The sequence below is a fragment of the Budorcas taxicolor genome, chromosome 15, assembly GCF_023091745.1.
Source record: "Budorcas taxicolor isolate Tak-1 chromosome 15, Takin1.1, whole genome shotgun sequence".
Taxonomy (NCBI): Eukaryota; Metazoa; Chordata; class Mammalia; order Artiodactyla; family Bovidae; genus Budorcas; species Budorcas taxicolor.
This window is the reverse complement of record NC_068924.1, coordinates 74,101,350-74,115,357: the sequence shown is the minus strand read 5'-3', so window position 1 is coordinate 74,115,357 and position 14,008 is coordinate 74,101,350. Positions and strand designations below refer to the sequence as shown.

The 14,008-nt window shown below is 39.0% G+C and overlaps 1 protein-coding gene across 4 annotated transcripts in view; it reads left to right on the top strand.

The window, feature by feature from the left end:
• Nucleotides 1–278: 278 nt before the first annotated feature.
• The window catches only part of PHF21A (PHD finger protein 21A), a 186,256-nt gene continuing 172,526 nt past the window's right edge, over nt 279–14,008 (top strand). For 3 of the 4 annotated variants that reach the window (XM_052652709.1, XM_052652711.1, XM_052652707.1), the window contains exon 1: nt 279–493. The gene's annotated coding sequence lies outside the window, so the exon portion shown is untranslated. Of the gene's footprint in view, nt 494–3,332; nt 3,403–14,008 lie in introns of those variants that run through there. The other variant, XM_052652708.1, reaches the window with a different exon arrangement.

Here is a 14,008-nt window from a genome sequence, read left to right as displayed (position 1 = left end):
GGAGGAGGATGAAGAGTTGGGCTTGTTTGTCTCCCACAGTTTCTCTCCTGCTGCTCTGATTTCTGCCCTCCCGTTCCGGCCCGGGGCCTGTGTGTGTGTGTGTGTGTGTCTCTCCTGGACGAGGAGGAGGATCCAGTTCCTCCCCCCCCACCCCCTCCTCCCCACCCCCCCTTGCCTGGGGAAGAGGAGGAAAGAAACAGCCCAGAGAGAGAGAGAGAGAGAGAGAGAGAGAGAGAGAGAGAGAGGGAGAGAGTGAGTGAGGGAGAGAGGGAGAGAGAGAGGAGGAGGGAGAGGGGAACAACCTACCATCTTAACACACTAATATCTAAAAAGTGCGAGAGGCCCAGAGCAGCAGAGAAGCAGCAGCAGCCGCTCCAGCGCCTTCCCTCCCTCCCCATGAAGAAGAGTTCCCTCCTCCTCCTCCTCCTTGCTTCTCCTGCTCAGAGTTCCTGCCTCCAGCTGCCAGGGGGGACAGCCAGCCAGCAGCAGGAGGGTGCAGTATCCCAGCTTTTCCATTCTCTCTTCTCCTCACTCTCCTCTCCTCTCTCTCTCTTTTTTTTTCTGGAGTAGCTCTGTTTCCCCTCCCTCCCCCCTTCCCCCCTCTCTCTTCTCTGCTCTCTCCCTGTCTTGTCTCTGGTGTTTGTCTCTGGGAGGAACAGGGGGCTGCTTGCTTGGAGTTTGTTGTGGGGGGGGGGGAGGAGGGAGGGGGAGGGGAGGGGTGTGTGGGAGGGAGGAGGGAAGCGGGGGGTGTTCTCGCCAGGACCCCTCAGTCAACTTGAGATTTGAGCAATAACTTCCCCTTCGGGGCGCCCCCTCCCCCTGCGTGCCCTTCCTATTCCATCCCCCCCAACCCCCCCAAAAAAAGACAATGGAAAAACCTGGTCTCCCCCTTCCTCCCCTCTGCCCTCCACCCCTCCCCAGGATAAATTGGAAGTAAGTTTATGAGCAGCCTCGGGAGCCTGGGCGCTGAGTGCTGGGCCGGAGCGGGTGACAGAGGCGGCGCGCCGGGGGTGGCGGGGAGGGGGGGGTGTCACATTGTCCCGGCGGGGGGCCGGGGAGTGGGGGGGTGGCCGGCGGGGGCGGGGGGCGCGGAGCCTCGTCCGCCCCCTTGGGCGCTCTCCCCTCGGCCCGGGGATGGTCGCCGGGGCTCTTTCACTACCCCACCCCCCACCCCCTCGGGATGCTGTCGGGGGGAAGTTTTTATTATGGTTATTTATTTAATTTTTTTTTTTTTGGAAAACCATCTTGTTTGATGACTGAGGGATCTGGTTTAAGAAAAAAAAAAAAAGCTGCGGCTGCTGACGCTGCCGGGCCCGAGTGTGTGTGTGTATGTGTGTGTGTGTTGGTGCATTTGTCTTGGGTGGCCGGAGCAGCGTTGGGGAAATTCCGCTTATTCTTCTTCTTCTGCAACTTGTTATTCCGGAGAGTCTGCCTGCACCCCTCACCCCAGGGCCGGCCCTCCCGCACTCGCCCCCGCCGCCCGCGGCCGCGGGGCGCCCCCGGTACCCCGAGCGGGCCGGGGCCGGCGAGAGAGGGGCCGCGGCCGCCCCTCCCCCGCCCGCGCCCCCGCCGGGGGGAGGGGCGCGCGGAGTGGGACTCTTTCCGTTTGGTCCAGCCCCGTCGTGCACGCAGTTCCCAACACTTCTCGTCATCCTCTCTTTGGTCTCTTTATTCTGCTGAGCGGTGCTGCTAGGATTTCTTTCTTTTTTTTTTTTTCCCCTGAACACGTTCGCGATGGTGGGTAGCAGCAAGGTGGTCCTGGCAGGGGAGGGGTCGATGTCGAGATTGGGCACCGGGGCGAAGAATGTCTCTTTTCAACTTTGTCTGTGGCTTGCACCCCCGGAGAAGGCCACACGCCGGTTGTGGGGTGCAGATGTGCCGAGAGTGATTTCTAAGTAGTTGAGTTGTCGAGATGAGGGTACGACTGCTAATGGTAGGCAGGTTTTGTTTTCATTGGTGAATCTGGTGTCATCATATTCCGATCATATGTTGAAATATTCTTTGTTTAGGTCTTGAAGTAGAGGATCTTACTCCGCACGTCCACATTGTGTTGTTTTTAAATGATGTCTCTGCAAGTATGGCTTTCTAGAATTTAAAGTGTGAGTTGAGTTAAGGTCCGGGCGTGTGCGGGCCTCAGCACTGGCCTTGACAGTGAACTTTGTGGCTCTGTTTTGGTTTTCAAAGATTTGCTCCATAGCTGGGGTGCGAGCTGTGGATTTTAGTGTCAGGAATGTAGATGCTTGAGCTGGGGACGTTGGAGAAGGAAGAACATTTATATATTAATAATTGATAGCTGAATATTAGAATCAGATTAATTGGACTGATGAAAGTTTTTTTTTTTAAAGCAGTTATGCGCTCTAGGAAGGAAGCCTTTTCATAGGCACACTTTAAAGGGCTTCTTTAGGGCGCAGAGCTTGAATATCTCCTTTTAGAGAGGATACTTACCAACATCTGTAGCTTCATTGAGGGCCTGCTAAAGGGACTGAAACGGGGGCTAAGACATCGAAGTGTACTTTTCAGCGTTTATGTTGTTTGTTTACATCTGATGTTTACTCACGTTTGGGCGGTAGAAATAAATAGGTCAGCTTTTCTTTTGCTTTCTGAAGACTAGCCCCCTCCCCCAGCCCCCTTTTTTTTTCTAAGTTTCACAATTTACTTGGTTTCACAGCATTGTAGGAAACTGTTACTACATTTTTACTGGAAATACTATTATTCATTTTGATTTTGGTAAGTCCTTTTCTGTTTTTTTTTCTCTTTATGTTTATATATGGAATCTACGTTGTGGGCTTAAAACTGGCTTATTAAGGTCCATTTAAAATGTTTGAAGAATGCATTTTAAAATCTCAGGACATCTTTTGATGGCAAACAGGAAGTTTTTGTTTGCAGTTATGCTCATGTTTATGAAAAAATTCTGTACTTCAAACTTTTGTAGATGTATAACTATCCTTAAATGAAGAGTATAGTAATAGTGCAGAAAATTCTTCAAACAAGTTTCTGGCTAACGCTTTTCTTTATGTCATACTTTTGCTTTTCTTAAGGTAATAGCATTTGCAGTATGACTAAGGTTGCTTGGATGGTCTTAATAGTCTTTTCGCTTGAATGCTTCAGAAGGCTTTTTAACATAGTTTTAAGATAATTTTGCAAGCTTTATTTAAGCTTATTGCACTTAGAACTCCCAGGCGAGTCTTTATGAAACTGGAAAAGTAAAAAGCCCCCTGCCTCTGTCAGATTTTATTTTTAAGAGGTGTAAGTGCTGGGTGGCCCCTGTTTCTTTTAGCTTTGAAGGGTCCATCCTTTTTCCCATTCAGTCATCTGGAAAGAGCTGCCTCAGAAATACTCTTCTTCTGCTTACATGAAGAACTCTAAATGCTATCCAGCAGGAGGTGCTGCAGCAAGATAAAGGTAACCTCTGAATTGTAAGGGTCTTACTACTTATTACAGCTCTACTTAGCTTCAGCTAAGCAACAGGATTAACACCTTAAAGTTCCAGAAAGATCTTGAATAAGTCCATTGAAAAATTCCATTTGCTGTTAGAAGCTGAAATTTGTGACTGCTTTTTACCTGCTTACAATATTACACAGAGTAAATTGCTTATGGTGGACAGCTGAAGGATGCTGCCCTTAGGTACAGAGTACTGTTAGAACACGTTTTTAAAAATTAAGTGCTGTGGATGGCTATAAACAAAAGTAGTTAATATGACTTGGGACTTTTGACTTTGAGGTCATCTTTATAATATTGAGTGAGATATAGAGTACTTGAACTATTGTTGGAAAGGGAGATATTGTATGGAAAAATTCTTAGACTTTCTGTGTTTTTTTCTTCCCATCTGTGGACAGTAATCCTAATAGATAAATTCTTAGGCCCTCAGCTTTATAAATACATGCAGTTAATGTGTTTGAGTTGGCTTGCGAAGACTGAGATTCTTGAACTAGAAGTAAAGTTCTGTCTGTGGGTATAGGTCATTGCTGATATGGCTGTTAGTAACACTTAACAATAAGTGCATAAAGATGGAAGTATTTTCGTAGCATTTATAGCACATGGTCCTTTGAAACTCTTGTTAGTGTTAGGTGAATTGATTTATCACTGGAAATATTATGGTACTGTGGTGGCTTGTAAAGCTTTATATCAAAGTTTTAAAAACTTAAGAATGTGTAGAAAATTTGATGAACTTGCTTTGAATTTTGTTTGTTTTTTGGAAATAATGGTGTACTTTTTTCTCAGTAAGATCAAATGATATAATACATGTGAAAGTTCTTTGTAAATTGTCAGAAGCCATGCAGATGTTAAGTTGTTGAGATAGGTGGCTAATTAATACATGGGCAGAAGCTCCTGGCTTTAAAATATTAACTATCTTCATATGATTTGGGAAATGAGTGCATTAAAAGTGCACCCAGAACACTTTATGAACTTTTTTTTAATACTGCTGTGGTTACCAAAAAGCTCTTTGTTAGAATATTGAAGCTTTGTTTAAAAATGCTGTCTAGGCAGTTTCCCCTAATTAAAAAAAAAAAGATCATTTTTTCCTTTTGTAGACTCTGGGAAATGTGTATCTCCTGTTAAAGTTTTTCTTCATTCTCCATTGATGTGATAGTAGTTGATTTTCGTGATTATTTTAAAGTTCCTGTATTTTTCTATAGACTTTTAGTAACACACAGAGTAACAGATGTCATAGTTAATATTTTGATTGTTTTGACTGATCCTGCTAACTTTCTGAAAAATTCTTGCTAACTAAACCATTCAAACTTGATTCAGAGTGAAAAAGACATGTGTCTGTATGTGTTAGTATTAGGTACTTGTGTGTATCATTTTTGTTTTTCTAATTGAGAAGGATGCGTGAGGAAATGACTACTCACACACAGGAGTGCACTGAAATATTTTTGGTGTCAAAACAACTTAGAAGTTTAAAACTCAGAACTTTGAGTTCTGGCTTTCTTACTAGACTCTACTCAAATTTGGACTGAAATAAAGTAACATATAGATAATGGGGAGTTCCTATTTTGTGAGCATATCAAAAGGTATAGTATCCTAAATTTTAGAATTAACTAGTCTTTATGAAATAACTGCAACTAGAAATTAAATATAGAAACTTACTTCAGTGAAGGGTGAGAAAAACATTTAACTGTTAAGATAAAAATGAAACTTCTCAGGGTATAATATTAATGTTTTCATCCTAGACAGTGAACACTAAAGTTTTTTTTTTTTTTTGAGGAAATACTGATATTAAGGTTTTAGTCATGTGTTTTTAAATTTTGGATCCTTAATGTATTATTGCTGAAATCTTTTGTATTTAACTACTGTTGAAAGGGAGAAAAGGAAGGGGTTACAGTTTTAGGTCTCTAACCTTTGACAGAAATCATTTATAATCTATATTCAGAGCTGATTTCTTGAAACATGTTTGAATCTTCATATTAATTTGTGCTGGGAAATATTAATGATTTATGTTGACTTCTCAGAACTTATTGTACATGGGCTTTTTTTCGTAGGCCCTAAATATTCTTTAGGAGCATAGCAATGTGTTTTGATCACTTTCTAACTTTACCAGGTGTATATTTCTGCTGTTTTGAGGTGTTTTTTTTTGAAGTAATATGTTAATACTGCATGAAAATTATTGTTGATAATTATTTCTTCAATAGCATATGTTTCCTTCTTTGTATCATGTGTGTGCATGTGGCCATACTGTTTTGTGGGCTTTCATATCATCTTATTTGTGTATTGAATTTTTGAACAGTTACCTTTGGTGAGAATGTTGAAATAGACCGTTTGTTAGGAATAACTTTTATATTGCTTGTCTATCAGTTGAGTCTTAAACTGGGAAGGTGGTGAACTCTTCCCCTTAAGAGATAATCTGCGTTTCAGTCGTCCTTTGAGTTTTTCTAAAGCAACTTTCTTACACTAGACACTTGTTAGGCAGTTTGAATGCCCCTCCATTTCTCTCCCTCCAACACACTGCAGACTGCACACCTCTGCCCCCTTTTTAAAGAAAAAATAGTGAGCAGGTCTCAGCTGGAGGAAACTATTCTTTCCTATATTTTGGAATCATCTATGGAAATGTTTTTCTGCTTTTTAAAGTAAACAAAAAAAGTGAACTGATAATTTGGAGATAGGAAAGGGATGGGGCCTAACAGACTGATGATCTAGGTTATATTTTGACTTTGTTTGTGGGCCTAGGGGAGAAAAATAACTTAAACACAGAAGCCAAAAAGATGGGTTTTGTTTTATTGTTTTGGCTGCATTGAGAATACAAACTGTCAGTACTTGAGAAGGAGCAGCAGAAAGGAATTGATTTTTTTCTGCTGCAGATCCAAGTATTGTTAACCATGTGGATCTCTAAAGCAGCATACTTACAAATCAAACAGGAGTTGATTCTCTGACTCAATTAACAGTCAGAACCCTAGACTGTTTTTTAAAATTTTAAATAAGTACCAAAAACTTCAGAGTAATGACAATGATTTCCTGATAAAAGTGGGTGATAGTAACCATGGCAACCGCTGTCTCTGGCCTTATGGACAGTATGTTGTATTGATGGAGCTTCGGATCCTGTAGTAGCCTGTCACTTTCATGGTGAAAGGTAGTAGCCTGTGTTGCAGGTGCTTTTTAGCTGGATTGTGTTAAATTTGTGTGCCGCCAGCTTATCTTTCCTTGTTAGGAATTTCTTGGACTGTATTCCACAACATGTTTGTGAAGGTGCTGTTGCCTGAAAATAACCCACCACCTGTGTTAGGCCTCCTAATGCAGATTGCACTTAGTTCTTTCCCTGCCTCCTCCTCCAGTGTTGCAGAAAATGAGTGTGTGTGTAGAAATTATATACATATATTACAGCTCAAAGTTATCCACTTGGGTTTGGACATGTCATTGATAGCTTATTAAAAAAAAAACAAACCTTGTGTTTTTGGAAAAAGTCAGTGGTATAGAGAAATGGATCTGTAATTGGTATTTTCTAAGTGTTCTTTTCACAAACAGATCTGTATGTGAAATGAAGGGTGAGAAGTGGAGGGGGTAAATACTAAGGACTGGACGAAAGAGGGACTTAAGTAGTAGTGTTGTTGTTGTGTATGATGGTTTTATGTGTATACTATAAGAATATATTTCCCAGTGGGCCTAGTGGGCCGTATGAAAGTATGGAAAATGTTTTCTTGTGAGAATTTTCTTCCAGAAAAATTATTTATAAAATGTAACTTGAAAGACTGTTAAGAGAAAACCTGATAAAACAATTAAAACTTTTTTGCGGTATAGGGGAATGGAAAGCTCTGAAACTGATAAAATTGAAGCAGTTGTTTTAAAAGTTGTATCTTTAAATATCATTTAAAATTTGTGTCATATCTTTTTGCTTTTTAAGGATTTCTTTTATAAAATTATTCTGTTTTTCTAAGGTGAAAATGTTGATGTAAATGTTAATTGATACTTTTTATCTGTATATAGTAAAGAATCTGTGCTGGGGCAGAGAACAAACAAATTATATGTAGATTTGACTAGGCCCTGATAATAAGATCTAGTCAGATTGTGCTAGATAGTTCAGAGTTTCTTAAAACTTACTGTGATAGGGTGAAATGGTTTACTTACTACAAATCCCAAGATGCAGTGCAGTTTTTTGCCTAGCTCCAGAATAGAGCATTGCATGCTGGGACCTGTAGTTGATTTTAACAGCACAGGGAACCCTTCCCTCCTGTCTACTCCATTTTATACACAGCTTCCCAAAGCCTCTAAGAACTTTCTGCTAAGTAAAGTTTGATTGCTAATGTCATGATTATTATGCTGCTAGTATTCTAAAGTGAGTCTTCAGAACACCCTAGTGTGATTTTACCTTAGATGCATTAACTGTTTTTTAAAATCAGTTGCTAAAAGATTTACATGTAGAATAGCCTACATATGTATATATACTCAAAACTTGACTTAGCAGTTGTAACTTTTTTTTTGTTTGTGATGATACAGATTTCTTTATAATTACAGCATTAATTGATTGCTAGTGTGGGCATTAGAATTAGAAGACTGTTATTGTAGGGCCTGATATATATGCAGTTCTTTCTTTGAATGAGGACAGCTAAGTTGGATGAAGGGTTATTTTTGTGCCAGAATTTAAGTAGAAATTTTTATTCTTCTGTAATGATTGTCAACGTCTTGAGTCTCAGTATTCTTTAAATGAAAGACAAAGTCCTGAAAATAATTGTTATTTTAGTGTAAGTTTAATACTCAAAGCTAACGGCTGAAAGGTAGAGAAAAACGTAAGGTTATAAAAACAAAGTGTAATTTGTTTATATATTCATTTGTAAATTTAAAAATTCTGTCCTTTTGAGGGTTCTAATACTTTCCACTTTCTTAACTAGAGTCAGTGTTGTTGTAGGGATTAAATGTTAAAATCTGTGAAAGTGCTTAGCACAGTGCCTGGCACATAATAAAGTCTCAATAAATATATATGGTTAGTAGTAGGTTTAGTAGTAGTGTTTATTGTTATTTTTTAAAATATAATGATTTACATTTTTCCTCTCTTTTTGGATTATTATTTATTTGATCAGAAACTCAGGATGTTCTAAACAGGCCTTGAGAGTTTTGGTCTATAGTGATGATGTGGCAGTTCCTTAGGATTTTTTGCCGTAAAATGTCTTCACACCTCAGTTTCTCCCTGAGTGACATATGCCCCAAGTCAGACAACCAGCTAGTAGCAGAATCTTCACTAGGATTCAGCTTTGCCTATTCAGAACTCTTTGTCACTGTGCCATGGCCTTTGGTTGATTTTAGAAAGTTCAAAAGATAATGAAAATTTCTTTATTAATAATGTTTGCACTGTTAGAACATCCAAACTAGTTGATGAATGAAAATAAGATGCTGTAAACATTTCTTCGTGTCACAGTGTATGTAACCTTGGAAAAATTCTGTCGTGTTTAGAAGCATGAAACAGTCTATCACCACAGTTCACAGTGTTACAGGATTGATGTACTGGAGGCCAGTGAGCAGCCCCAAAAAGAAAATGTAGTTTCAGGTCTGTGGGATGTACTTAAAATGTTAGGTTCAAAGAAGTCATAAGTCTTCACGTTATTTTTCTCTTTTAGGACATGAACTTTTTTTCAGCTCTTGAAATTGTCTGAGGGTAATTTTTTATGTATATGGCTTTTAGCTTTTTTAAAAAACAAAGGGACACCTGGGAATATTGAAAAATGTAGGCATAAGTTGTGGTGTATGTGCCTTAGTCTGAGTGTGTGTAGAATCAGGCAAGTGTCTTTGTTACCTCCTTGACCATTGTCTATTAGATAGAGTTCATCGAATGCTGTTGGTGAGGGCTGCTGTGTTTATTTAAGAAAGCTCTGCCTTTAGTAGTAATTATTCAAGTATTTATTTATACTACAACCCATTCCACTGTAATAATATTAATCTTTTTTTTCCTCATAAAGGTGAACTGAAACTTGTTAATATTTGTAGCTTAGACATTAGATAGATTTTTTAGATAATGTCATAAATTTATGGAATCTGGTCTGATATGGTTCTACGTTATGAATGGTTTTATTTATTTTATATTAACTCATCTTTTCAAGACCTAATATTAAAATGAAATTAATTCAGTGATTACAAAGATGTTAAATTCTAATGGCTAAGTGTAAGGGAGAAAATGGTCTCTGGTGTTACTTGGCCTGCAGGAGGTTTGGATGAATTCTCACCTACATTTTATGGTTACGCTCTAAAGTTGGAAATAAGGAGAGGAAGTAAGAGGAGTGAACCTGGGCAGCCATGTGTAATTATCTATAGAGTCCTCTGACACACCTAAATTATTGAGCACAGTTTTCTATCTTTTTTTAAATGAAGTGTCCCAGACCACTTGTAAATGAAACAGTTGTGATAGTGTCAGAAGACCTGGGTTTAAGACCAGTCCTGTCACTGGCTGTACACTCTTGGGAAATTCATCCTAGCTGAGCTTTAATTTTCCCAGTACTGTAGTAAAATCGGGATAATGGTGAAAGCCTGCTTCACTGTTTTCCTAAAAGGATGAAATAATACTCATGGATGTACTTTATAGACTAAAGAAGTACATAAAAATTTGAGTTTTTAATCACTAATAGATGGCTGAATTTTAAGATATTTGTCTGTATTATGTTAACAATGTTAATATTTACAAAATTTAAATATATGAGTTAGAATCATAATTGGTGGTATGGATCACCCTCCCCCACCATGGCCGACAGACAAGTTCTTAATGTGTTTGCAGTGTAGTTTTTGACAATATGCACTGCTGTGTTTGTGTGTATATATATAAAAATATCTTAAGTGTACTGTGTGTTACATTATTGAAAAGTTTCAATTATGGCCTTTTATGTTGAAAAATGTTCTTATGTGTTAATATTCAAACTTAAATACATATATTTGTTCTTAGACAAGGGCATGCATATAAGATTTTAAATGGTTGGCAAGTGGTGAACAGTTTTTTTATTTTGGGGTTATCTGTTGTTATATGTTTAGTGTGTTTATGAGTATGCTAAGTACTAGCCTTTTTACATATAGTATCTCAGTTAATTTTAGTCCTCACAGCAATGTTCTGAGGATTTGCTGCTGTTAACCTACCCCCATTTTACAGATGAGGAAATGAAGGCTTCCCTGGGATCGCATACATAGCCGTGATACAATGTTAATTCAAGCCCGAGTTTGATTCCAGAGCCCTTCCTTTTAAGTGTCTGTAATGCTGTACGAAGCTCTGTAATTCCTGTAGAAGCTTAGCAAGTGCGTTCGTAAAGGAGTTTTCAGTCTACCGAAATGGCCACAGCTTTGACATATCCTTTTAAGGATGAATGTTTCATCTGATTTTGTTGGGTTAGGTTGAATGTTTTGGAAATAGTAAGCAGTGGAATGGAATGGAAATGAAGGCATTTGGGATAAGTGTATTTCCTGTCCTAGGTGGCGCAGTGGTAAAGAATCCACCTGCCAATGCAGGAGACACACAAGATGTGGGTTCGATCCCTGGATCAGGAAAATCCCCTGGAGTAGGAAATGGCAACACACTCCCATATTCTGGCCTAGAAAATTCCGTAGACAGAAGAGGCTGGTGAGCTACAGTCCATGGCGTTGCAAAGAGTCAGACACGACCGAGCGCACACTGCTTGTGTCCTGTCCATCACTTTGTGCCCATTGTGAAGCACAGTGCTTGCTATGGAGTAGGGTCTAGTATCCATTGCAAAGCACAGTGCCTGTTATGGAGTAGGGTCTAGTACCCATTTCTTAAAGGCTGCAGTCTGGGCACTGTAGCATGGTAGGTTATCCATTTTCTTGGTAGGTGCAGATGGTTTACATTAGCTATGTCAATCAGTCCTTAGAACTGTCAGCATTTTAGAGGGTAGGATGGTAAGTGTCCTTTTTTTAATAGTTTATTTTAATTATTTTAAAAATATCAAAAGGCAGAGAATTGGAGTTATAAAAGTAATACTTGCAATACAGATATGTGTAAAGTAGAAAACAGAAGTTAGCCCATTCTCATCTACTTTAAATTTTTCCTGTGTATTTAACTATGTATAATGTTGTTTAGTCGCTAAGTTGACAACCCCATCGTGGACTGTAGCCCGCCAGGCTCCTCTGTCCATGGGATTTCCTAGGCAAGAATACTGGAGCAGGTTGCCATTTCCTTCTTCAGGGGATCTTGACTCAGGAACTGAACCCATGTCTCCTGCACTGTGAGGCGGATTCTTTACCACTGAGCCACCAAAGAAGCCCCATGTGTAATGTATATACATTTTAAAAATAAGTAAAATTATACCATCATACTCAAAGTTTTTTTTTTTTTTTCAGGTGGCTATTTAAAAAACTTTGGCTTGTTTTTGAAAATAAGGTTCAGATGGGAAATGGTAGTGAGGTTGGAAGGAGAGAGGTAGGTAAGATTTGTATATTAAGACGTAAACCTCTAATGCCCTAGACTGATTATTACCTGTGGGGCAGAAAGCATTTTAAGTTCTTTTTGTTTGAGTTGAGTTGCATGCGTGCTCAGTTGTGTCCGACTCTTTGCGAACCCAAGAACTGTAGCCCGCCAGGCTCCTCTGTCCATGGGATTTCCCAGGCAAGAATATTGCAGTGGGTGGGCATTTCCTACTCCAGGGGATTTTCCTGAACAGAGGGATTGAACCCTTGTCTCTTTGCATCTCCTGCATTGTCAGGCCGATTCTTGACCACTGTGCCACCGTTAGAAATGGTTGTCGTTATTTTTTAAAAATTTAAAATGTCATCTTAAGTAAAATGACAACATTGTTTTCTGTCCTGCACAAGTAAATTAGGAAATACCACTTCAGAATTAAATTCCATTAGTTTGTGGGAGGGGGGTTCAGGATTGGGAACTCATGTACACCCGTGGCGGATTCATGTTGATGTATGGCAAAACCAATACAGTATTGTAAAATAAAGTAAAATAAATAAATAAATTCCGTTAGTTTATTCTGGTAGTTATTTATAATGAGATCAGTTGTTGTTTCAGATAACTTTAAAAAAAAATTGTAGTCTCTCTTTCTGATTGTTAGGAAGGGTTCATTCAACATTTATACAGTAAAGTAGAGTTTTAAAACCAAGAAAATACTTGTGCTGTTTTAATAAATAGAAACTCAAACCAGTACTGCTTAATGGGCATACAGATATGGCATACAGATATCCTGCCTAGGAGTTAGTGTTGGTTGACTTCACCTTCATCCCTAACCCTACTTATTCAATCACCTTTGAATGCTATTCTGGTAACCCAGCAATTTTCAAAGCAGTTAAGAAAAAAAGAAAAGAAAAGTAAATAATTGGAAGTGCCAATAATTTAATGAGTACCAATAATTCATTTTTTCTGGTGTTATTTATATTTTAGAAAGCGTACTGAAGACCTTATAATCTGCAGTAAATATCTTTTGATTCTAGCTTTGAGAGTTTTGACTTGTTGATAAGGTTATATTAATAATTCACCTTTGTAATTTTTAAGTTAAAAATTTTTATTTCATGGATAATAAGTTTTTCGTTATAAAAGTTTAAAAAGTGTCTTTCTAATTCTAGAATGTGCTCATATCTAAAGTGCTTTGTAGGTCTTTAGATCCATATTTAGTGAAGTCCTAGAGCATGGCCTTAAAATTCTAAGAATTGGGTCTGATAGGGTGTAGCAGTTAACTAGTTTTAAGAAGCCAAGTGAAGGTTATCTCTCATTGGTAGCTTCTTAGGTGCTTTTCATTTTGTGTGGCTTAGACTATGCTCTGGAGAGTATTTTATTATTTCTCATCATAATTTGATAAGTGCACAAAGGACTCAGTATATGTCATGGATGGTAAAACTGAGGCAGAGACAAGAATTTGAGTAAGTTGATATTAATAGCAGGGACTAAATTTCCTGGCTTTCTTATTCTAGTTTTGGTCTTCTTAACCTGTAGTACCCAAACTTAAATATTATGGCCCCCCTAAATGTGTATTTATATATAATTTCCTGAACCTAGTATTTTATGTATGTTATAAAACATACAGGAAATTAGAAATTTTAAAAAGGATGAGATTTAAAAATATAAGTTGTAGTAATTTCTTCCGATGGCCCTCTTCTTTCCCCAGAGTGGGTGCACCCACTTGGAGACTGGCGGCCTAGATAGGCCATTCTTCTGCAGAAGAGGTAGCCAGGGGGACACCTGGAGGACCATTAGTACAAGGTGTGGGGCTCTTTTATAGCTTTTTAATTTTAAAGCAACAGCCTTTCTTTCTGTGAAGGCTGAATGATCGAGAGTAAAGGCCTTGAGAGAGGTTAGCTTAAAAGACAGAAATATAGGCCTTATTTGTTTTCTTCAGAGTTGACCAAAGGGAGAAGGCTGGCCTACCCTGACAGCTCTTACTCCCACTATGGAGATAGCAGTGCCTTTTTCTGTTGTTGTTAGGCAGTTTATAGAACGCAGGATAGCTTGGTAAGCGTCTTCTCTGTGCCTGATATGACGTAACATTGTGGAGTATGCAGCATGCATGTTAAGTACAAGTGGTTGTATTTGGCTTGTTGCTGCAGCAGTTTTGAGGCTGTCTTAAAAAGCAATTATCACTCGATAGGG